Genomic DNA, 24386 nt, shown 5'->3' with positions numbered 1-24386 from the left:
CATATAGGAGAACAGAGAGGAGGGAGTGACCACGTTTAGATGTCCCCTATAAAAATATTAACTTTTCACTTGGAAGAATCTTTTCGTTCAATGCATATTTTTGGGAGATATTTAGTTGTTCCAGTATGAAACGAAAGTCATGTATATAACCGTTATTCGTTGCACCTTTTTATATAAATGTTGCATGCACCTCCGATCCTTCTAGGTTTTTCCGGTCGCTTCAAATTTTTGAACGACTTTGACTCGCCATCCACAGGAGGCAACATTCTCCCATCCATAACCTGTACCTGTACCATTTCACAAATACTTGGAACTACTTTGCCTGTCTTATGCGTCCCATTATATTGAACCTAAACACTCCTCAGTACGCTGGTTCCATGAAAGTCTTCGCTGTATTTGAACCCATCTGTGTATGCCCAGTCCATCCGCTCTCCATCACGAAGCACACCATATTCTCTCAGACGGCTATTTCAGTCTACTCTGCTGCGGCATTGGAAAATCACCATGAGCATCTGCACTACCTACCAGCCCCAATTTATCCTACGAGCCCTTCACATGAGAACGCTGCAAACTACCGTCCTGCCACTGAACAAGAAACATGCTGACCTCTCGGTATCATTGCCTCGATAACTGGATCCTTCCCTTCATATAATCTCACGTCATATTTTAATAATATTCGTTTCAATCCAGTTCATACCTAAATTCCTACCCTATAATTATCAACAATTCTCATCACAAAAAGTCACATAAGGCAGTTCGAAAATTCACGTTACGAACTTCTAGGACTTGTAGAGGGGAGTGAGTACATAATATTTTGAATAGGAACTCATGTCCGGAAACGTAGCGTTTCGGTTCTACTGTGGTTTCAATTCAGGTGTTTCCGCTTGAGCAACTGAATTAGGCATGACGCATTATAATTATTAGGCAACTATTCGAAAGGAAACATAACGAAACTTCCATTTATCACTTAAACTCATTTTTTTTGTATTAACACTTAAACATTATTTGTTTCCTTTATTTCAAAACAAAAAGAACCCGCCATACGATACGTTTAGAACAACAGTGATGCGTTACAACAGCGGAAAGATGTGGCAACCACCAACGTTGTTATAAACATTGTAACTAAGAAGCATGCTCTGGTACACACACTTCATCCCACTTGGTGTCCCTTCAGTTTCTAACCCAACGGCCAGCAAATCTTCCTCTGCCTCTACTGGAGAAAGAGGGACATTAAATGTAATCACGTTATCGTCTGAAGTAGTGGACGTCATCCTGTCTATGCTATTGCACACCAGACAATTAACACAGGTTTTTCTCTTTCCCTCAGCGGACGTGGATGCATTTCGAATCTGACCTGAAACCGTTGTAGAACGGAAACGGTACGTTTCCGGACATGTGTTCCTATTTAAAACATTATGTACTCGCTCCCCTTTACAAGCCCTAGAAGTTTGTAACGGGAATTTCCGAACACCCTTTGTGTTACAGAACCGCGAGCATCATTATCAAAATGATAGGCATTTCTTCATTGCTAATTTAACTTATAAATATCCCCCGAAAATTGCACTGTATGTCCGTCAGCTACTTCGAAAAAAATATTACTGCTATCAGTTTCAGTTGTTACAAATCGTCATCGGGCACAAGAAGTTTTTCACTCAGAAATCGTACGACACTTGTCCTCTAGATAACGGCAAAACACGATATTAACAGTACAGTTCCCTACATAAATTTTAACCCTGTCCAGAAGTTTCAATGAACACACGCATTAAGAGCACAGCACAATCTGTCTTTAGTGCTGGAAGAAGACAACTGTTTGACATCTTAAGTGCGACGGTACGTCAATAAAGTGGCGCTTACGGTGGCTAAGAGCGACACGCAAATCGCATCTCCCCCTCCCCCCTCCCCCAAGACAGGTGATGTAAGGAACTGATCAAAAAGAAACGTGCCAAGCGTCAACTTATCCTTCAGATACTACAGAACATATTATTATATGCTCAAATATTGTTTTAAACATTAAAATTCGCCAGAAATCATTCTATTTGCAACTGATCATGAAGGTAGAAAATATCGCTAAACACTGGATGCGTGACAGTTAAACGTCATGATAAAAATATCGCTAAGCAGCGGGTGCGTGTCAGTTACTTATCATGATGTGTGTTAAATTGATTACTTTCTTCCTCTTGAAGTGCTTTAAGACTAACACAAGTTAAAGTCACCATGAAAAAGTAGTAGTTTTACAGTATACACGCGAAGGAAGCCACTAAATTTCTTCAGTACATGCGTAATGAGAATAATGGAAGATATCTACCACATTTTTTTCATTTTTTTTTTTTCGAAATGACAGCCATTTGAGATGAACCTCTCCTGCTCAAGCTTTCTACACGAAAATTTTTGCGTTAATTAAGCATTTAGACTTACGCCGTGACCTTTAGCATCTCTTCCTTGCGTCATTACGTTCTTGCGCGAGCGCTACTCAACGAGCGGATGCTTCTAAACGAACATGCGCTCCTTTCCACAGTGAGCCTCTACTATCAACAGATAATCGTAGTATCATACAAAGGAGAAAACCTCTTCATAATTCCTTCTATTAAAATTATTTGCCTCGTTAATTTTCAAAGGCTCGTTTTTCAGTTCATATCGTGACAATAATATTATTTAGGTAATTAAAAATACAATTTCTTTCTTTCGAGGAATATATATTTGGCCGAAGGTCTTCCTCGACATTAACACTTTCAGAAACCACTTCGCACTTTTCGCATCTACAGTGTCTACCACTGTTCGCCCATTACGTTATATGTCTTACGAACATGTTCAAACTTTGTTATGTAATAAATGTTGCGTTTGACGACAAAAGAGACTAGAAGGTGCATTGTAATTGGGTTGGAATAATGAACTGTTGTAGTCTTGAGTCCAAGGGCTGGTATGATGCAGCTCCCCATGCTAATCTTTCCTGTCCAAACCTCTTCATCTCCAAGTAACTACTGCAACCTACATCCTTCTGAATCTGCTTAGTGTATTCATCTCTTGGCCTCCCTCTACGATTTTTACCCCCACACTTTCCTCCAGTACTTGTGTGATCCCTTGATGCCTCAGAATGTGTCCTACCAATCCGTCCAATCTTCGAGTCAGGTTGTACCACAAATTTCTCTTCTTCTCAATTATATTTAGTACCTCACTATTAGTTATGTGACATACCCATCTAATCTTCAGCATTCTTCTGTAGCACCACATCTCAAAAGCTTCTATTCCCTTCTTGACGAAACAGTTTATACTCCATGTATCACTTCCGTACATGGCTAAACTCCATAGAAATACTTTCGGAAAGGACTTCCTGACACTTAAATCTATACTCGATGTTAACAATTTTCTGTTCTTCAGAAAAGCTTTTCTTCCCATTGCCATCTACATTTTATAGCTTCCCTACTTCGACCATCATCCGTTATTTTGCTTCCCAAATAACAGAACTCATTTACTACTTTAATTGTCTCATTTCTTAATCTTACTCTCTCAGCATCACATGATTTAATTCGATTTCATTCCATTATCCTCGTTTTGCTTTTGTTGATGTCATTTTGTAGGCTCCTTTCAAGACACTGTCCATTCTGTTCAACTGCTCCTCCAAGTCCTTTGCTGTCTCAGGCAGATTTACAATGCCATCAGCAAATCTCAAAGTTTTTGTTTCTTCTCCCTGGACTTTAATTCATATTCAAATTTTTTCTGTTTTCTTTACTGCTTGCTCAATATACAACACTGCGTCACTCCCTTCTCAACAACTGAGTTCGTTTCGAGTCCCTCGACTCTCAGAACTGCCATCTGGTTTCTGTACAAAATGTAAATAGCTTTTCACTCCCTGTATTTTACCCTTGTCGCTTTCAGAATTCGAAAGAGTGTCCCTATAAACTCTGTCAAAAGCTTTCTGTGAATCTACAAATGCTTTAAGCGTAGGTTTGCCTTTCCTTACCCTATCTTCTATGAAGAGTCGTAGGGTCAGTATTACCTCACTTCTTCCTACATTTATCCGGAATGCGAACTTATCTTCCCCGAGATCGGCTTTTACCAGTTTTTCCATTCTTCTGTAAAGGAGTCATGTTAGTATTTTGCAGCCATGACTTATTAAACTGACAGCTTGGTTCACACCTCTCAGCACCTGCTTTCTTTACTATCGGGATTATTATATTTTTCTTGAAGTCTGAGGGTATTTCGCCTGCCTCACACATCTTGCTCACAAGATACCTACTTAATACTCCACTACCTTCACTATTCCATCTCTCAGAGCTACCCATTCTTCATCTACGGTATTCCTTTCCATGTTCTTGTCAATCGTTGCCGAACGCTCCCTCTGAGACCCTCTGCAACCGCTGTTTCTTTCAGTTTATTCAGGGCCCATCTCCTTAAATTCCTGCAGTTTTGCAGTTTCTTCCATTTCAATCCGCAGTTCATAACCAATAAATTGCGGTCATAAGTCCACAAATAGCCCTGTAAATGTCTTACAATTTAAAATCTGGTTCTCAAAATCTGCCTAACTATTATATAATCAATCTGAAATCCGGTGTCTACAGGTCCCTTCCACGAATACAGTATTCCTAAACCGAATGGTAGCTGTGATTAAGTTATGCTCTGTGCAAAATTCTACCAGGCGGCTTCCTCTGTCATTCCTTTCCCCCAGTACATTTTCACCTACTACTTTTCCTTCTCTTGCCTTTCCTACTGTCGAATTCCAGTCAGGGGAAAATTTTCGGCTCCCTTAACTATCTGAATAATTTCTTTCGTCTCATCATACATTTCCTCAAGTTCCTTCACATCTTCGGAGCTGGCTGGCATATAAACTTGTATTGGTGTGTGTGGGCTTCATGTCTATCTTGGCTACAATAATGCATTCGCTATGATGTTCGAAGTAGCTCTTCTGAATTCCAGTTTTTCTACTCATTATTAAATCTTTTCCTGCATTACCCTATTTGTATACTTATTACCCTGTAATCCCCTGACCAGGAGTCCTGTTCCTCCTGCCATCGAACTTCAGTAATTCCCACTATATCTTTAACCTATCCATTTCCCTTTTCAAATTTTCTAACCTACCAGCTCTATTATGGGATCTGACACTCCACGCTCCGATCCGCAGAACGTCAGTTTTGTTTCTCCTGACAATGACGTCATCCTGAGTAGTCCCCGCCCTGAGCTCCAACTGAGGCACTATTTTATCTCCGGAATATTTTACCCAAGAGGATTCCATCATAATTTAATCATACAGTACAGCTGCACGCCCTCGGGAAAAATTACGACTGTGGTCCCCCCTTGCTTTCAGCCGTTGTCAGTACCAGCAACGCCGTCGAGGTTGATGTTACAAGGCCAGATCAGTCAATCATCTAGACTGTTGCCTCTGCCCCTCTTCAGAACCACGCGTGTCTCTGGCCTCTCAACAGATACACCCGCCCCCTCCACCCACACACCCACACCCCTCGGTTGTGGTTGCACCTACGGTACGACTATCTGTATTGCAGTGGCATGCATGCCTCCACACCATTGGGAAGGTTCTTGGTTCACGGGGTGGGAGGGGGGGGGAGTGGACAATGACGATGATATTGCTGTGTTACGGAAAATGATTCTCCATTGTACCATCGCACATAAAAATCCACCTATGCACATTTTCGTATCTTGAGCTGCTGATACACCATAACATTCTAAACCTGCTTTAACATCTGTGCGCACTGCGCAAAGTCGTCGTGCTCCTGTGTTTGCCTCAAACATAAAATGATTCATTCGTGTAGGGACACACCTCCTCTGCACGTGTTTGTGTGATTACATCAGGCACACCTCTGCAGTGACTAAGGTGTACACTGTGCTAGGAGCAACTAATATCGAAGTCGATAAATTTGGAGAAAAGTTGAGGTCATAGAATGAAGCGCACAGTGAAACGTAAATAATGCGAAACTAGTCTTGAATAATACGCAGGCTGCAGCGTTATAAAGCACTGTAATGTGGAGCAATGTAAAATTGTGGAGTAAGAAAGTGAACTGATTTTAAATTAGATCTGGAGTAATTATTTTAATTGAACCAGCTGTGGATTCTTGGTGAAACACTGAATTAATTAAACAAACAGTGTTTTTTGCCTCGTTTCACAAATTTCATTATGGTTACTGCAGATCCTAGGTTTCGGGTTATAAGCCCATTTTCAAGTACATCAGTGACTCCAAAGATGATAAAGATAGACACGATGATAAGGCAAAAGTAAACAACTCAACTGTTTAATCTGCGTTTAGAATTCAATGTAGCAAAAAACAAACAATTAACCATCACAGAAAGTGGAGTTTACAAGATCATATTCCTGGAGTGTCCTTGGCTTAATGTAAAATTACTTTAACGACCATTTTTTCGAGAGATCACATACGTAATTTGTAACTCAGCAATTACACTAAGATGACTCATTTTCCTGTAGCCAGCCTTTGTAGCCGAGCGGTTCTAGGCTCTTCAGTCCGGAACCACGCTGCTGCTACGGTCGCAGGTTTGAATCCCGCCTCAGGCATGGATGTGTGTGGTGTCCTTAGGTTACTTAGGTATGAGTAGATCTAAATCTAGGGGACTGATGACCTCAGATGTTCAGTCCCATAGTGCTTAGAGAAATCTGAACAATTTCCTTGTGCCTTTGTCCGACTTCAACACCAGGTCGGCCTTGTTACTTTTTGATTTGGCGTTGTTAATGTCAGAGGTTGGCCGGATGCTATTCTTGTCGCCACCCCTTACCCTCTGGGACAGAATTAGTGTAGCCCAGGTGTCTGCATCCAGTGTCAGCCATGGAATATTGCGAATGTGTTCAGATGTCAGCAAGTCGTGGAACTGAGGCAGGACTTAGAGACCAGCCCGGTTTTCACCTAGAGTGATGTGGAAAACCGCCTAAAACCTCATCCAGGCTAGCCAGCTCACTGGCCCTTGTCAGCAACCTGCTGGGCGGATTCGATCCCGGGCCGGCGCGCCTTCTTGAGTCCAGGAAGCAGCGCATTAGCACTGTCGGCTAACCTGGCGGGTAATTACACTAAGATGACTAACCATACTTGTCAATAAGTTATGGATCAGCCTAGAACTTTTTGTGTACTCGAGGACTGAGGCCTAAAGATTTACCCCTGTCTATGAGTTGTGATATCATCTAAAAGTGGCAAACAATTGATTTGGGTTCCTTCATTTAATAATAGGTGTGGACACAAACGCATCTGTGTTTTTAACTTCTAGAATTTCTAACTGGCTGAGTTTTGCCCCCTTTTCCTCTGTTTGTAAGACTTCCTCATCTGTTACGCATTTGTGGTTTTTGTTAAGGCAATATTCTGAAAACTCTAAATCAGGTTGTTTCAACTTCCAGCTTCTCTGATTTTCTCTAAGTCCGGTGCACATTGACCTCCCAGTCTGTCCAATGTAGCAAGATTCACACTCCCGGAATATGATCCAATAAACCCTACTTTACGTGGTGGCTGGCTGTTTGTCTTTTGCATTGAACAAGCTTCAAACTGGGACTACTCCGGAAGATATCGTCTGCAGGATGAACAAAATAGTGATTCTACAGAATGTAAGAATGTTGGCAAGCTACTATGTACAACACAGTGAACACATTATCATGGCCAAGAGAGACACGTAGCCAACACCAACCACACTATTACATGTCTGTATGCCAAACAGTTCCGCAGATGATGAAGAGATTGAAAGACTTCATAAAGAATAAAAAGAAATAATTAAAATATTTAGGGCAGGTTGTAACTCCGTAGTAGTGAAAGAAAGGGAAAGAAAAGCAGCATAAGAATATGGATTGGGGAAAGGAATGAAAGAGGAAGCCGCCTGTTGGAATTCTGCACAGTTCATTATTTCATCATTGCTGAAACTACTTGTAAGAGTCGTGTACATGAGTTTTGTTATTTGGGCATCAAAATATCAATGCTGGTCTAAGTAGAGAGCATATAAAATGTATGTATCCTACAACACGGAAAACATTTCTGAAAAACAAGAATTTGTTGACATCGAAAAGAAAATGAGGTGTTAGTTATTTGTATTTGTCTGGAGAGTAGCCTTACACGTAAGTCAAAGGTGTCCGATCAACAGTTCAAATAACGAATGAACAGAAACTTTTCGTGTGTGCTTCCATAGCGGAATGGTGGGATGTGGGAAAAGCAGAAGGAGGAGAAATGTTGATGGCGACCAAGGGTTGAGTACAGTAAGCAAGCTCAAATGGATGTATGTTGCAGTATTTATTTGGTGCTGGAGATACATGCACAGGATAAAGAAGAGTAAAGAGCCACATCTAACAGATCTATGGACTGAAGAGCACTACATCTACATTTCTATTACCAATAAATATGGCACAGGATAACTGTCGTCACCTTCAACCACGCGAGGCAGTTGATGCGTCAGTAATGTAAGCACTTCATCTTGATAAAATCTGAGGATGCACCAGTAGACATGGTGCAGCATTCAAGTTGTCTATGGCCCAGGAGGGAGAAAACAGCATTGCTCAAGGGCAAAAACCAGTACCAGAAGATGCACGGTAAGGCTTTCTTATCTTCTCTTTTACTCACAGGTCAAACATGCCGTGTTTCAGCCACATGTTACATAAAATTATTGACGAATATTTTTTGAAGTCATAAATAACAGTGTTAATGAAATCCCTACATATTACAAAAGCTGATGTATGCCTGTATGTTCCACATCTCCTCCTAAGCCACTGGATCGATTTCAAACTAATTTGGTTCGAATATCACGTACTGTCTGGAAAGTACCGCTGTATGCGTAAGAACTATGTATCTTTCAAAGAGATGGAGGTGAAAAAAGAATGTAGCTCAGGACGCGCGAATAGCTAGATTATATTTATTTACTACTTGAAAGTAGTTCATGGTGTGGGTTCCTGTAGTCATGTCCTAGTTCATGAACTGCGGGCAACGTATGAGTGGCCAAGTAAGTGGTCCTGACAGTCGGTATACCAGTTACTTTGGAATAAGGCTGGGCATCTCGGACATATTCTGAGTCGTGGTCACCTTTGTGCTCATACGGCAAAGACTACCAAATCCACCGGTTAGTCCCTCCGCCGTTAGGAGTAAAACCCAATGGGACTCGGGGCAAGTAAGGCTAGCAACCTGCTTCCCTGGTACTTTAAATATGATGCTGGAAACAATCAGAGCAAAACTACTTGAAAATGAGAGCACATAGTGAGTTATTACACACTTTGAAAGGTGGCTACACTGAGTCACAGCGCCAGAGATTGCGCCAAAGAGTATTATTCAGCCGCCTCCACTGGTAGTAGTTGTTCAGAAGCGGTGATAGAGAGTGCTTGTGGAGATGTTGCAGTAGCGTGTCGTTGTTGAGAAGTTCATATGGGGAGTGCTTGTTTAGAACTTGTAGTATTGTTTTGATGGGCTAGACACAAGATGTTGTTGGATTAGGGATGCTGTAATGTGCTTTTCGTCAATATATATGAAGGTAAAAAAATTCCTTTTTTTTAATTATTTCGATGTCTTAAACAATAATGCCTCTTGGTCACAGGTTCAGTCAACAAAGCATCTGGCTCGTGTTCATGTATTAGAGTGTAATTCTGGTTTCTATATGCAATCATAGTATTTCAGTTTTATTTAATTAATTCAGTGTAAATGGTATTTAAAATATCTGGAATTATTGAGGAAGAACCGTGCCAGATGTGTACGTTGAATCACACTTCCACACACAGAACAGCTACACTTGAGTTTTGTTGTTTCGTAGGTTTTATAGTTGCTGGGGACTTAATTAATTAATTGTGTTAACGGAAGTTTTGTTTCATTCTTTGTTGTTATTCAGTGCAGTCAGATTGCGTACTAATACTGGTCAGGGCCAACCGGTTACGAGGCTGCGTATCCGCACAGACAGTAAAATTATTTTCATAATATTTAAATAAATAATTAAGCCCCCATGCAACTTTACACATTATTTCAAACTTTTAAGAGACTTTCTGTCCCTAAAACTGCCCACAAAATGATGAAATAAAAAACGTTTATTACCACATTTTCGCTCTTCAATGTTAAAACTGTGGCATCAAACATAACGTTTTAATTTATTACTTTTTTGGTACTAGCTCTAATTGCAATGCATTTCGCAGACAGTATTCACATGTTCCAATGGATGTACCTGCAGAATCATATTGTTTTACGACAAGAGAGGTGTGACGTCGTAAACATTTAGCAGCACATCTAAAATCGCCAGAGGTACAAGTGAAATACTGTACGTGTGCAATACGTTAAATACATGTGACATGTGTATACGTGGGGAAAGGCTCGGGTGGAACGTTTGTCCTAAATCCATGACAGATTTCAACCAAACCCGGTACACATATTACTTAGTGTCTAGAAAGAAATACCTTTGCGGTAAGAGCCAGCAATCTACTATAGAGTTGGGGATGACAACGTGGGAGGGAAGGGAAAGGAGGAAGCAAACGAGGATGAAGAACGAGGAGGAGGAAGTGGAGACAGGGAAGACGAGGAGATTGACAGAGAGAGAGAGGGAAGGAGAAATGAACAGAAATTGAGTATTGGACAGAGAGAAGGGAGGGGAGGAGATGGAGTGAGAATGGAAAGAGGAAGAGGTGGACAGAGAGAAGGAGGAGGTAGAGATGGAGAAGAGAGGGAGGAGGATGAAGAAGAGAGGGAGGAGGAAGAGTTGGACAGAGAGAGGGAGGAGGAAGAGATCAACACAGAGAGGGAGAAGGAAGAGATTGACAGAGAGAGGAGGAAGAGGAAGGTGAAGGTGAAGTAATGGAAGACTGGAATAAATGCATATGCGGTTCTCTGCTAGTACATGAAATGTAATTGATGATCTGTATTGTTTTTGAAAAGATCTGGATGATGTGTGCGCTTATAGCATCTGTGTGCTATGGAATTTGATGTGTACGGGATTGATGACATTTTGTATAGGTTGATATGTATCGGGATACAATGAAATAAATCATAGAATTTCTCCATGATTGAATGTGAGGTCTTGCACCCAACTTTAAAATGGAAAATATGTGTCAGTATCAGCGTGGCGGTATTGACGTGCACTTGGTCGGGATGGGATGCATGTAAAAGGGACACAAGTAACCGGATAGGTGGGTTTGAGCGGTGTTAGGAACCCACAGGGTGCAGTGAGGGGGAGAAGTAATAGCTATTGCCTCGTCATTGCAGGCAGGATATGCGTGCGAGCTGATAGTCTAAACTGCCGTGGGCAGGTGGTTGAAGATAAAATGTGCTTCACTGTCGAAATACGTAGCTGTTACCTTGAGTTGGAAGACAGGTAGGACTCCTAGCGAAAGCTTCCGGACTGTGTGTGTGGACGTTGGGTGGATGAATGCTTTGCAGGATTGTTGTAAAGAATCAGTCTAAACGTTCAGCTATGAGAAAAAGGAGGAGAGAGAAGTTGGTTTGCATTTGCCTGTTTTATGGAGATATTGCGTTCAAATTCTGTTGAGCGTTGTTTACAGACTAGTCAGTACAATCAATTAAACGCTGGTCAGCCATTTAAAACTCGGATTAGAGAGCAGGCTGCCTCGGTGCACTATCACGTGGCTCTAGTGCTCGATCGAAATGCTGTCGGAGTGAATATTTGCCACATAAACCCAAGTTTTGTCGACGTTGCACTGCTTATTTCCTTTTGGCCATCATTTTCCTTTTCACTGTGTTGATTCCGTTCTATACACCATTTAATGTGATTCACAATCATATTCCCAAATTTGTTCTCTGAATTTCTGTCATTAGTTGCTGAAGTTTATCTGCTCTTGAGGCACACAGTACAGTGTTAACAGAAAACCTAAGGAGTTTCAGGTATGTTCCAATAACACGTATTCAATCTACTTTCACCTGTTCAAAGTCTGATGAGGCCCTCTAGATCTGCTGAGATGGCTTTCAGTGATACTGAATGCATTTTGTGGGACCCGATTTTAATTTTAAAGCTCAACAATCTTAATAAATCTGATGGTAACTGTAGAAATGTGAAACCGATAGTAAAAAGTTATGGTGAAACACAGTCAAACACTTTGCCACATTGATCATCTTCTAGGAAATGTAGTAATTTATGCTCGGTGATCCATTCTGTAATTTCCTTCACAGCTTGCAAATGACCCATTTTGCTAAATTCAAATCTAAAAGAAAATTAATGTTTTGCTTGATTAAAAGTCAATTATTTTTATATGAATTGATGATCATGTTTTTTGAATGACCTGTATATTGCAGAGAAAAGATTGACAGATGTACAGCATTTTTAAAAGTATTTACCTATATTGGTTTTTTTAATCTATAAAAGTTTCAGCTTTGTTGCAGGTTTAGTGATTTGTGATTCTCAGCAGACATTCAGTGAATGGTTTGACATACTCCTCTTGTGTTATATGTTCTCTACGTTGAGCCATTCATTCTAGAACTTACAGACAGTCTTTCATAACATGAACGGTTTTATACATTTCTTCTAGCACTACTTCCGAAAGGTCAATATTTTTATTATTACTCATCTATGTTTCTGATTCATAACTTGAACTCTTCCATTACCAACGTACCATGAATTGTTCGTAAGAGTATACATTTATGCCTCTGTCGTTATTGTGTTGTGCAACGTACCATCTTAGCTGATACAAAGTGAACAACCCTGAATTTCCCGTATCCACTTTTCACCCTCCTAAGAGGGCTTTTGCTATGCCATGTAGTGCATATCTGCAATGTGTGTGTGTGTGTGTGTGTGTGTGTGTGTAGAAAGAGCCTAATCATACTCGAATTTTTTTCCTGTTGTCTGGATAATTGTTTACTGTTCCATGACGCTGTCACACAAATTATAAGCATGTTCCAACATTAATTATGTGGTGGCATTTACGATGTATATTGTAGTTAATTCCACATTTCACATTCTTTTATATCAATCTAAGGCAAACGTATTTGTCCAGTCAATAAGATCTTGATGATAACATTTCTTTGTACATACATATCATACTCACAGGTGCTGTGCGGGTGAGTACTTACCCCTATAAATGTTACCATTCACCTAAGATGGCAGCCAGATATCTGCAACTAATACATTTCACAATGCAATAACGGACTTCATCCAGTCAGAGATTATTAACAGATTCGATTGATATAGATCTGCCATTACGTTATTACTTTGCAATTTACACTTAAGTGATAGGCTGTGGGTTAGAAGATCCACTTTGAGAAAATTTCCGGACCGTTGCACTCTCGAATAGCTCGTAGGAAAAGTGAACACTTAAATCTTTCCTCGCGAGCTCTGATTTATTTTATTACGACGATCACATTTTCCCCCCGTAGGTGGGAGTCAACAAAATATTTTCACATTCGATGATACTGTTAGCGATTGAAACTTCATGAAAATAAGTCTGGGCAACTATTAATCTATTTATTTCAATAACTGCCATCCTAACTCGCATATTGTACCTGTGACACTCTCACTCATATTCCGCGATAATACAAAACTACCTCTCTTCCTTTGTACTTTTTCGATGTCTTCCATCAACCATACCTCGTTAGAATCGCATATCACGCAGCAAAACCCCAGAAGAGGACGGACAAGCTTAACGTTTATTTGTTGCATCTTGTAAGTGCTCTACCAATAAAACGTAGTCTTTGTTTTGCCTGCCCCTCAATATCTTTTGTGTGACAGCCAGTATGACTTATTCATAATTATAATTCCTAGGTATTTCACTGAATCAAAAACTAAGTTTTTGTGATTTCTAACATAACCGAAATTTAAAACTTTTTTGTTTTGTTTTAGTACTCCTGTGGATGGCTTTTTATTGCTAAGGGGAGAGTTTTCACACCATAGTGTTATCTTGTCTAAATTACTTGTCAGTTCGTTTTGCTCTTTTGATGAGTTTTCTAGACGGTAAACGACATTATCAACCGACATAAAATCTAAGCGTGCAGCTCAGATTGTCTCCCACATCGTTTACATACGAGGGCATGCTAAAAAGTAATGCCTTCGGATTTTTTATGTAAAAACTTTTTAAAGCATTTTAAATAAAACAAATTTTTTTTAATATTCTACATCTTTATTCTTCATGTCTACGTAATTATTTCTCAACATATTCAAGCAAGTGATGAACACATTTGTCCCAACGAGAGAGAAGTTCGTTGATACCTTCACTGTAGAATGTTCGACGTTGTCGACAGAGAGACAACTGCACCCATCCTTGCATGTCTTCAACACAATCAAACTGAAGTACTTGAAGGAATTCTGTAAAATTTGGAAACAGATGAAAATCGGATGGGGCTAAGTCGGGAGTTTATGGAGGATGACCGATGGGAGTGAAACTATGTCGTCGAATTGTTGCAGATGTAACGCTCGCGTGGGGGCTGGTACTGTCACGCAGAAAGAGTGCTGCATGAGTTGACAAACTATTCGCATTCACCGGTCTTTGTGGCCGAGCGGTTCTAGGCGCTTCAGTCCGGAACTGCGTGACCATTACGGTCGCAGCCTAGGGCATGGATGTGTGTGATGTCGTTAGGTTAGTTAGCTTTAAGTAGTTCTAAGTTCTAGGGGACTGATGACCTCAGATGTTAAGTCCCATAGTGCTCAGAGCCATTTGAACAATTTATTCGCATTCGTGCCTTTAATTTTCTGAAGATCTCGCACTATACAGGCAGTTACGTTACACGCTACCATGTTACACCCTAGGCTACTTTCACTGCAAACTGACAAGGACGCGTCAAGTTACGTACACCGTAGACAAAATAGAACACACTGCGAACATCTTGCGGATGCTTGTTGGAGTTTGGTGGGGAGCGGAACCGACTGTCTTCTTTGTTAGATGTCTCGATCCAGTCTGTCTTCGATTACGGCAGCAACGTCTATGCCAACGCGGCGAAATCGAATTTACGTAAACTCCATATCCTGCATTATCGGGAACTTCTTCCCATTTTTGGAGCTATAGCATCAAAGTATACCAATACACTGTTAGTATAAGCGTCTACAATGCCGCTCATCACATGTCGGCATATGTTGTCAGATAATTTTCTCTTTAGTCTCTGTTCCATATTCGATTGTACCTTTCTAAAGGCGGTGGTTCCATTCTGGGGGCCCACGCAGGAACCCCACGGGTGAAGGACAAAGCGAACGCCCATACTACTCCGCAGCTACGAGAAATGGCGACGTCATTTACCGCTAGTCCTGCAAGACTGGAAATTCCCTTGCTTTGGCTCTCCGTTAAAAACTTGTTTCACTACAGATCCAATGTCGTACGTGGCATCCGATTTCAGACCGGGGACGACCAAAATCACGACATGGAACATTTCCTTAGCTGTCATTTGCCACTATATGCTTGCATCTATGCAGATAGCTCTAAAAGTGAACTGGTTCAAGATACTTCTTCAGCCCCACTAGCGACCCGTACCAAATGTTTGTCGCTCGAGTTGTCAGTTTACACGGCAAAGTTATTGACCAGCGGAGGGGCTATTTATCATGGTTTACTGACTTTTCGGCTCGTATTTATTCTCACTGACTCCCAAAATGTGTTGTGGAAAGTACAGCATTCGGAGTTTGATAAACAGACTAACAGATATGTATTGGATGTCGTAACAGACGCGCGGACATTGGACATCTACGTCCGCTTGCTTTGGATAAAAGGACATCAAGGCATTCGCTATAATGAGACTGTAGACGGCTTTGATACGAGACCCATTACGGAAGGACAGTTCAGCCCAATACCAATCCCTTACATGGATTTCAACTCCACGGCGAAGAAAGCTGCGGTCGCAGGTTCGAATCCTGCCTCATTCATGGATGTTTGTGATGTCCTTACGTTAGCTATGTTTAAGTAGTTCTAAGTCTAGGGGACTGATGACCTCAGATATTAAGTTCCATAGTGCTTTGAGCCATTTGAACCATTTCTGAAGAAATCTACTTTCGATTACTGGGACTGTGAATGGCACGTGTCCAGTACTTTAAAGGCGGCCACCTGGCGGCCTTACAACCGAACCCCTTTTACAGGGGACACTTCCCATCGCACATCCCTCAGACTAAGTGATAAAATGGTCCACCGTATAGCCCGCCAAAACTGAACACACATCAAGCACGAAAACAGGAAGTAGGCGTACTGAACAGTGCAAAAAGACGCAAAATAGAAACAGTCAAGCTGGGCAGCATCTAACGATCTTTAAGAATGACGGTGTCGTAGCTGTGTGGTCACGGTGTTGGACTGCTAAGCGAGAGATGCGTGTTCAAATTTCCCTGCTGTCTCTTTCCGTCCGGCCAGTGACGTGTCTGTTCTCCTTCTGTTGTCTTGGCAATTGTCATACTATACATCGGTCATAGAATATGAGTCATATGGTAAGAATACATTGCCGTCGGGAGTAAATGTGATGATAATGAGAACAGGTGAGATGTCGCACAGATCTCTCACAAAAATGGAAACAACACATATAGATGGTGTGAACTATTCAAGAGTCAAAACTTCCGAAACGGAACGAATAGAATGTACGTACTTCTTGAGGACCCTTCACCACACCTCGCTGTCGCAGAGGGACGTCAAACAACGACACAAACACAAATTTGAACACAGCGAACAGACATGGCAATGGCTTGAAGACGGTTTACAACTTGGTAAGAAAGAGTGCACGACGGAGATTGGAAAAAGAATTCTCCTTTCACAGTCCAACACTGTTACCAAAAAACCACGACGCCGTGGTTGTTCAAACTTGCTTGATGTCGCACATCTTGCGCTGCGACCGTTCACTGTTTATGTTTTGCTTCGTTTTTCACACTCCAGTTCAGTGCACCTTCTTCCCATTTTCATGCTTGTTATGTGTTCAGTTTTTGGGGAGCTATCCACCGAGCCATCTTGCCTCTTTACTTGAGGGAGGTGCAGTGGTGAGTTTCCCTTCTTAGCAGACGTCTTGTGACCCCTCTCATTCGCGTGAGGCTGGGACAAGAGCGTTACCCCGCCACCTATAACGGTTGAAAATCAGCAGTTTCGGACCTGTGATCAGGACATATCGGCGGTGCGGTTTTGAACCGCGTCATATTGATGTGTACCTAGTACTTGGTAGCACAGGCGGTCTTGCACAAAAGATTGGTTGCGTGGAGCTACCTTCTCCATACAAGTGTAAATGCTTTACTTCACCAGGTCGATGTATATTATTTGCTTGCGAACTATTTGAAAGACAAGGGTGTCCAGCTTTGGCCAATAAGTTGTATGGATTTGTCCTCACATGGAAGCAGCCCGTTGCGAAAAATGGGACGTCTCTTTGAGTTTTTACTGTGCATTACGAACTTATCTTTGTAAACGAGGCCGTTGTCCAACTTTCGATTATTCCTTGCGCTGGATATTTCCCTTCTCTGGAAGTGACCAGTTTCGAACACTGGGTCGTATATTCCTGCTTTCTAACCTATGTAACGAACTTGGCTATGTACTTCAGACTCTTATCTTTGTTCTAGTGCCTTAACGTTAACGTAACTCCCTAGTAACTACAACTGTAGATTTTTTGATCGCCTTTTAGTGTTTTTATTTTACATTGAACATTTTTTTCTGTTCTTGTGGTCTTCAGTCCTGAGACTGGTTTGATGCAGCTCTCCATGCTACTTTATCAAGTGCAACTTCTTTATCTCCCTTACTGCAGCCTACATCCTTGTGAATATGCTTAGTGTTTTCATCTCTTTGTGTCCCTCTACGATTTTTACCCTCCACGCCACCCTCCAATACTAAATTGGTGATCCTTTGATGTCTCAGAATATGTCCTACCAACCGATCCCTTCTTCTAGTCAATTTGTGCCACAAATTTCTCTTCTCGCCAATTCTATTCAATACCTCCTCATTAGTTATGTGATCTACCCATCTAATCTTCAGCATTCTTCTGTAGCACCACATTTCGATAGCTTCTATTCTCTTCTTGTCCAAACTATTTATCGTCCTTGTTTCACTTCCATACATGACTACACTCCATACAAACACTTTAAGAAACGACTTTCTGATATTTAAATCTATACTGGATTTTAAATCTTTCTTCTTCAGAAACGCTTTCGTTGCCATTGCCAGTCTACATTTTATATCCTCTCTACTTCGACCATCATCAGTTATTTTGCTCCCCAAATAGCAAAACTCCTTTACTACTATAGGTGTCTCATTTCCTAATGTAATTCCGTCAGCATCACCCGACTTAATTCGACTACATTCCATTATCCTCGTTTTGCTTTTATTGATGTTCATCTTATACCCTGCATTCAAGACACTGTCCATTCCGTTCAACTGCTCTCCAAAGTCCTTTGCTGTCTCTGACAGAAGTACAATGTCATCGGCGAACCTCAAAGTTTTTATTTCTTCTCCATGGATTTTAATATCTACTCCGAACTTTTCTTTTGTTTCCTTTACTACTTGCTCAATATAGAGATTGAATAACGTGGGGGAGAGGCCACAATCCTGTCTCACTCCCTTCTCAACCACTGCTTCCGTTTCACGTCCCACGGCTCTTATAACTGCCATTTGCTTTGTTTACAAATTGTATTGTGCGAACTGCTATTACGTTAATATGGTTCTTTTGTAACTGTTATTGCCTCTACGGCCGTTGCTGCCCAAATAAGAAAATGAATAAATAAAGAAAAATTGCGTGCTAGAATTCGGAGCCCTATAGCGGCAAGGAGTTGCAAATAGCGTCAGCGAAACAAGAAAATCGACTGAGCAATATGCATGACATACAGCGCCTCAACCGTTATTGAGAACAGAATACTCGTAAAGCATTCGGATGCATTATTTTTCGTCATGACCTCGTAGATCAAGGACAGCAGATGGCCTGTAAAACTTCCTAGGGGAGACCGAGACATCAATTTCGTTTTACTCCTCGACGTCGGCCACTACGAACCGTTACAGCTGGCCGCTGTGGCCTAGCGGTTCTAGATGCTTCAGTCCGTAACCGCTCTGCTGCTACGGTCGCAGGTTCAAATCCTGCCTCGGGCATGGATGTGTGTGATGTCCTTAGGTTAGTTAGGTTTAAGTAGTTCTAGGTTCTAGCGGACTGATGACCTCCGATGTTAAGTCCCATAGTATTGAGTACCATTTCAACCGTCAGATGTCTGACAGTAAACCACGAATCCAGTCGCACTACTGAGACCACACTGCATAGCCCCAAAATTTGATAAGAAAATACGTGTAAGGGTCTCAGAAACCTTCTAGAAACCTAGACCTGCGGAATCAACTCGGCACCAACTGTCGATAGGACTCTTTACTTCCTGTGAATAATGAAACATATTTATTTCACAAGAACGGCAATTTCTGCGTCCATGCGGCTTAACGTTTTAAGTTTCTGGGTATTATCGTGAACTAACAAGGGAACTGTCCAACTTGACAAGTACTGTGTTCATATTGTTTTGGACGGGAGAAGTTCACAGAAAGATACACAACATGAAAATTTTAGCTGCTAAGACTCACTGCTAGTATTTAAGGAAACGTTGAAAATCGCCAAATTCGTGGTTCACCAGTCAGCTGGAAGAACGTACACCTCTGCCGTAGATGCTACAAATAGCGCATGCACAACACGATGAATGTGTAGGCTTGGTTGATGGCAAATCGGTGAACAGATAACACGACACAACCCGATCGTAATTTTGTAAAGTGAATTTCAGTCTACGATGATAGTAACTCTGACAGCATCGTTCGCAGTTACTGTGCACTTGAATATCCACATTGGCAACGGCCTTGCCGCAGTGGATGCACCGGTTCCCATCAGCTCACCGAAGTTCAGCGCTGTCGGGCGTGGCCGGCACTTGGATGGGTGACCACCCAGCTGCCATGCGCTGTTGCCATATTTCGGGGTGCACTCAGCCTCGTGATGCCAATTGTGGAGCTACTCGACCGGATTGTAGCGACTCCGGTCAGAGAAAACCATCATAACGACCAGGAGAGCCGTATGCTGGCCACACGCCCCTCCTACCCAAATCCTCAACTGAGGATGACACGGCGGTTGGATGGTTCCGATGGACCAATCGTGGCCTGAAGACGGACTGCTAATATCCATAATAACTAGCAGTTACCTTTGCAGTATCGCTGAGAGTTAACAGTGCAGATAAACGGAATTAATTTTCTTTGTGTTTTCTTCCAACCGCTTGTAGTATATTATTATTATTATTATTATTATCATTATTATTGATTTGTTAATGAAAAATATTATTTATTTAATTATTATTATTAGAAATAAATATACTTGATTTGTGCTTTTATTTTAATTATTGGTTTAGTTATTGGTTTTAGTTGGTTTAGCATAGTTCCTTATTTCCTTTTATCTTTACCCTTCTGAAAACCTGGAAATTATAAAAAAATTATAAATATTTTAAATTTTAAATACTACAGGAGAGCAAGAGATGTATTACGCAGCGGATACCTCGCGGGAATTCTTCGTCGTTATCTGCTATACCTGAAATCCCTAAAACCTTTACTCGCTACGCAGATCGTTCGGCATATCTGTGTGCTAAGTTGCTTGATCAGTCTTGACGATAAGTCCAACCATTTAGCATGTTAAAGTATATTAATTCGGAGATCTGACCGAGGAAAATGCAGATTCGCCCTGTCGTTCCAAACTTCACCTCCGAGCGATCTACGTCTCGTACTATCTCTACCGTGATAATTAATTTCGGTATGTAGATATACACATCTTGAATACTTGATGTTAGTTATTGGATTTAACTTTGCGCAGAAAACTATTTGAACATTTACCACATAGCGTAATAGCGTCTCACTACAATAAAATCTCTCTCCTTCTCTCACACGTCCAATTTCTCCATTTCCTTCACGAAGAGTCATAAAAGACGAAATCTATGGTTCCGTAAGACACGGAGATGTGTTCACAGCACGGAACGTGCGATTCTCGCAATCGGTATATACCGTTCACCACAATATCAATTCGTCGTACCTAGAGTTTCGCAATCATTTGTTACAACATATCATACGTGCTGGCCAAGAGCTTATGTCTTTACGCAGGTTCCAGAGTTTTGTATTTTCAACCTTAAAATGACGAAATATGAACACAGTAGCGCGCAGTCGATATCATCTACTTCTCCAGAAGACCTACATACACGTAACTTGTTAGTTAATTCATTGGACAGTTATTTGAATGACGTCGACATTTTGTTAGAAATTGTAGAAACATTAGAAGAAACAGCGAATAACTGTCGTTTTCGTGAATTGTGGTGATGATTGTTATGCCAACTAAAGTTCAGAACAGAAACACAGTACCTCCTTAGCCCAAAAAAATCTGTGCGATAACCGGTTTCAGCGTAAAACAAAAGGCTGAAATTTTTTGATCAAATGAAGGAAAGAGAAATCTCTTAATGTTAAGCGCTGTGCGAAGCGACTTCTACTTCATAAAATGTGAATGTCAATTATATAAATGGAGCAAAGGTTTACATAGTACGATATACAGTCCGAAATGGAACTAGAAAAATATTGAACGAAAAACTATTCAAAACTTTTAAAACTGCTTTTTAGAGGCAACGCACTGTAACCGAGGGAGAGCTAATTGATTGGGATCTTGAGTTGCAAGTGGGATTAATATTATTGATTTACATGTTTCTGCGACGTAGTCAAAGAGATTTAGAAAGTTATATCGGAAAGGAAGTCGGACAATTACGAAGTTCACTTCAAATAAATGTACAGGGAGATGTGGTGAATAGGTAATACTATAGAGGGCCCCTGGGCTGACAAAGACGAAGCTTCTTGTTATCCTCCAAACTGCAATGTTTAAAGCCAATCAGTCAAGTTTCGTGCAATAACCTTATCATTCCGTGCGAAAGACAGGCAATGTCGTTGGAGCAGTTTATGAATGTTATACGACATTCGAATACAACAATGCGAGTGATTAGTACCAGTGGATTGCTGTGTCCGCAGCTTTGTATCTGTCTTCAGAAACCACCATTCAAATTAGGATCAAAATTTTAAGAAAAGGACTGTTTAGCTGCAAAAACCTTGTAAGTGACGTGGCAAAATCTGGAAAATGAAAGAGAATATAATATTACATCCGAAACGTGTCCTTACTAGGTACAGCAAATAATTCACTGCTTTTGTCGGATTCTTGGCCAGAACTTAACGTCGTATCTGTCTTTAGAGGGACGACGGAAGGCTCACCTGATCAAGCAGTTTTTCAGAAAACTATCGGAAAATATAACCTTTGATAGCTTCAGAATTGTTAAATTTCTGTCATTTGTGCAAAGTCTGCTTGCGTCAACATGTATTACGAATTTCATCAAGAATTCCTACTGCACAGGAAACTATGCATTTTTGTGACGACTACTGGAAATAAACAAGGATCTGTTTAATTGTTAATAAAATGTAGATTATTCAATAATTATCAAAGGAACTGTCAACAGAAACTGTTATAAAATATTCCATGGCAAGATATTAAAGTCCCGATTGATGGACCGAGCGAGGTGGCGCAGTGGTTAGACACTGGACTCGCATTCGGGAGGACGACAGTTCAATCCCGCGTCCGGCCATCCTGATTTAGGTTTTCCGTGATTTCCCTAATTCGCTCCAGGCAAATGCCGGCATGGTACCTCTCAAAGGGCACGGCCGACTTCCTTCCCCGTCCTTCCCTAATTCGATGAGACCGATGACCTCGCTGTCTGGTCTCCTTCGTCCGCAATATAACATGACACACTGACTTGATTTTCTTTTCTCTCCTAGTCACTCGTGTAACAATTACATACGCAGCAGTTTCGTTGCCGATATGAACTACAAGTTATTGAAAAAAATAGAGATTTGAGTCATTTTTAAAGTAATTTAAATGCTTAAAATTTGCGTGGGTGTACTTCATACTCCTGTGTTTACATGTTATCGCTTGCCAGTGTCTAGCCATCGACTGGTGGTTTCCATAAGGCGTGAAAAAAATTCAGACATGGCACTGCGTATGTCTACAAACACAGAGACCACGCGCATCCCAGTACCATCATCGTGGACAAAAATGAGCAACTTTAACATCCTCTTGAAAAAAATACATGCAGTGCTCCGTAGCAGCTAAATTTTCACTGTGCGTTTGTTTTTATGTGTGTGTGTGTGTGTGTGTGTATGTGTGTGTGTGTGTGTCTGCGCGCGAGCGCATTCTTTCTGTATGAAGAATTTAAGGTTAGGTTTCGATATGTCGGACTGGATCATTCCCTTGTAAGGGCCGGCCGCGGTGGTCTAGCGGTTCTAGGCGCACAGTCCGGAACCGCGCGACTGCTACGGTCGCAGGTTCGAATCCTGCCTCGGGCATGGATGTGTGTGACGTCCTTAGGTTAGTGAGGTTTAAGTAGTTCTAAGTTCTAGGGGACTGATGACCACAGATGTTAAGTCCCATAGTGCTCAGAGCCATTTGAGCCATTTGAACCCTTGCAAGGTCCGTGTGCCGTATGTTGGAGTGCTACAAGACACCGCTCCACATTTTTGAGCCGTGACTCGGCCGAAAGCATTACCATTCGCATTGCGACACTGTCCCAGTCCATCACGCTATTACGCTTCTGCTTTGAGCTCCCTGGTCAAAGCACCAGACCCACCAGTTGCAGAGCGGACAATTGCGCCGAACGGCGACTCGCCAGTGCCGGCGGCTTAACTTCTCTTGCGATAAACTCTGCGCTCAACAAGCGCTACAGAGGTGTCACAAAGCGTCCTTTGTCCCCCAAAGTTCGCTCTAGCAGCTTATTGTGATTTGTTCAATGACTCATGGAGGCGTTCTAGCAGAACGATACAAAACGGCGCGGAAATCAAACACGGCCGCGCGTGGCCCGCCCCGCACCGCTTTTGTTTCCGAGACATCACAGGTTCGTTCGCGCAAATGACTGGCGCGCACCGCGCACCCTTTTGTGACGGGCCCGACGCTGCACGCAGAGTAACTGCGCGACCGGCTCTATTGATTGCAAGAGGTCGCGGCAGTAACCGCTGTACTGCGTGCAACCGTCATAATGCCACTCTCCCGTGATTGCTCGTTACTCGCTTCGGCCGCTGTTGTCTCAGCCGGAAAGAGTACCTGGCGCTGGCAGTCCAATTTCCAATTGTGAAGCGTCCTCCCGAACGCACACTGCGTGACGACACTACTTTCAGGGCACAATGAGCTGTTGCCATTTCAGTAACATCGCACAGACATCCGTGTCGCATTCCCCTCCCCCCCCCCCCCCCCCACGCTACCAAACTACCTCAGTAATTGCAGCTGGTATCAGTACAGATAACATTGGTGATGTTCCAGCTCTCGACGAATGCAGCAGGAGGTCCCGGGTTCGACGCCCGGTGGGCGCAAACATTTTTCAACTGTCCCCGTTGATATTTATCAACGCCTGTAAGCAGCGAAAGGTCTATATTTCAGTTTGGCTTCATACTTCAGTAATTAATCGACACTACAACTAAATGGTACTCTTTAAGATTAAGCTTATCCATTACGGATATTTTAGAACCTGTGACTTTTAACTGA

The sequence above is a fragment of the Schistocerca cancellata genome, chromosome 7, assembly GCF_023864275.1.
Source record: "Schistocerca cancellata isolate TAMUIC-IGC-003103 chromosome 7, iqSchCanc2.1, whole genome shotgun sequence".
In the NCBI taxonomy this organism is placed as follows: domain Eukaryota; kingdom Metazoa; phylum Arthropoda; class Insecta; order Orthoptera; family Acrididae; genus Schistocerca; species Schistocerca cancellata.
Note: the sequence above shows the minus strand (reverse complement) of the source record.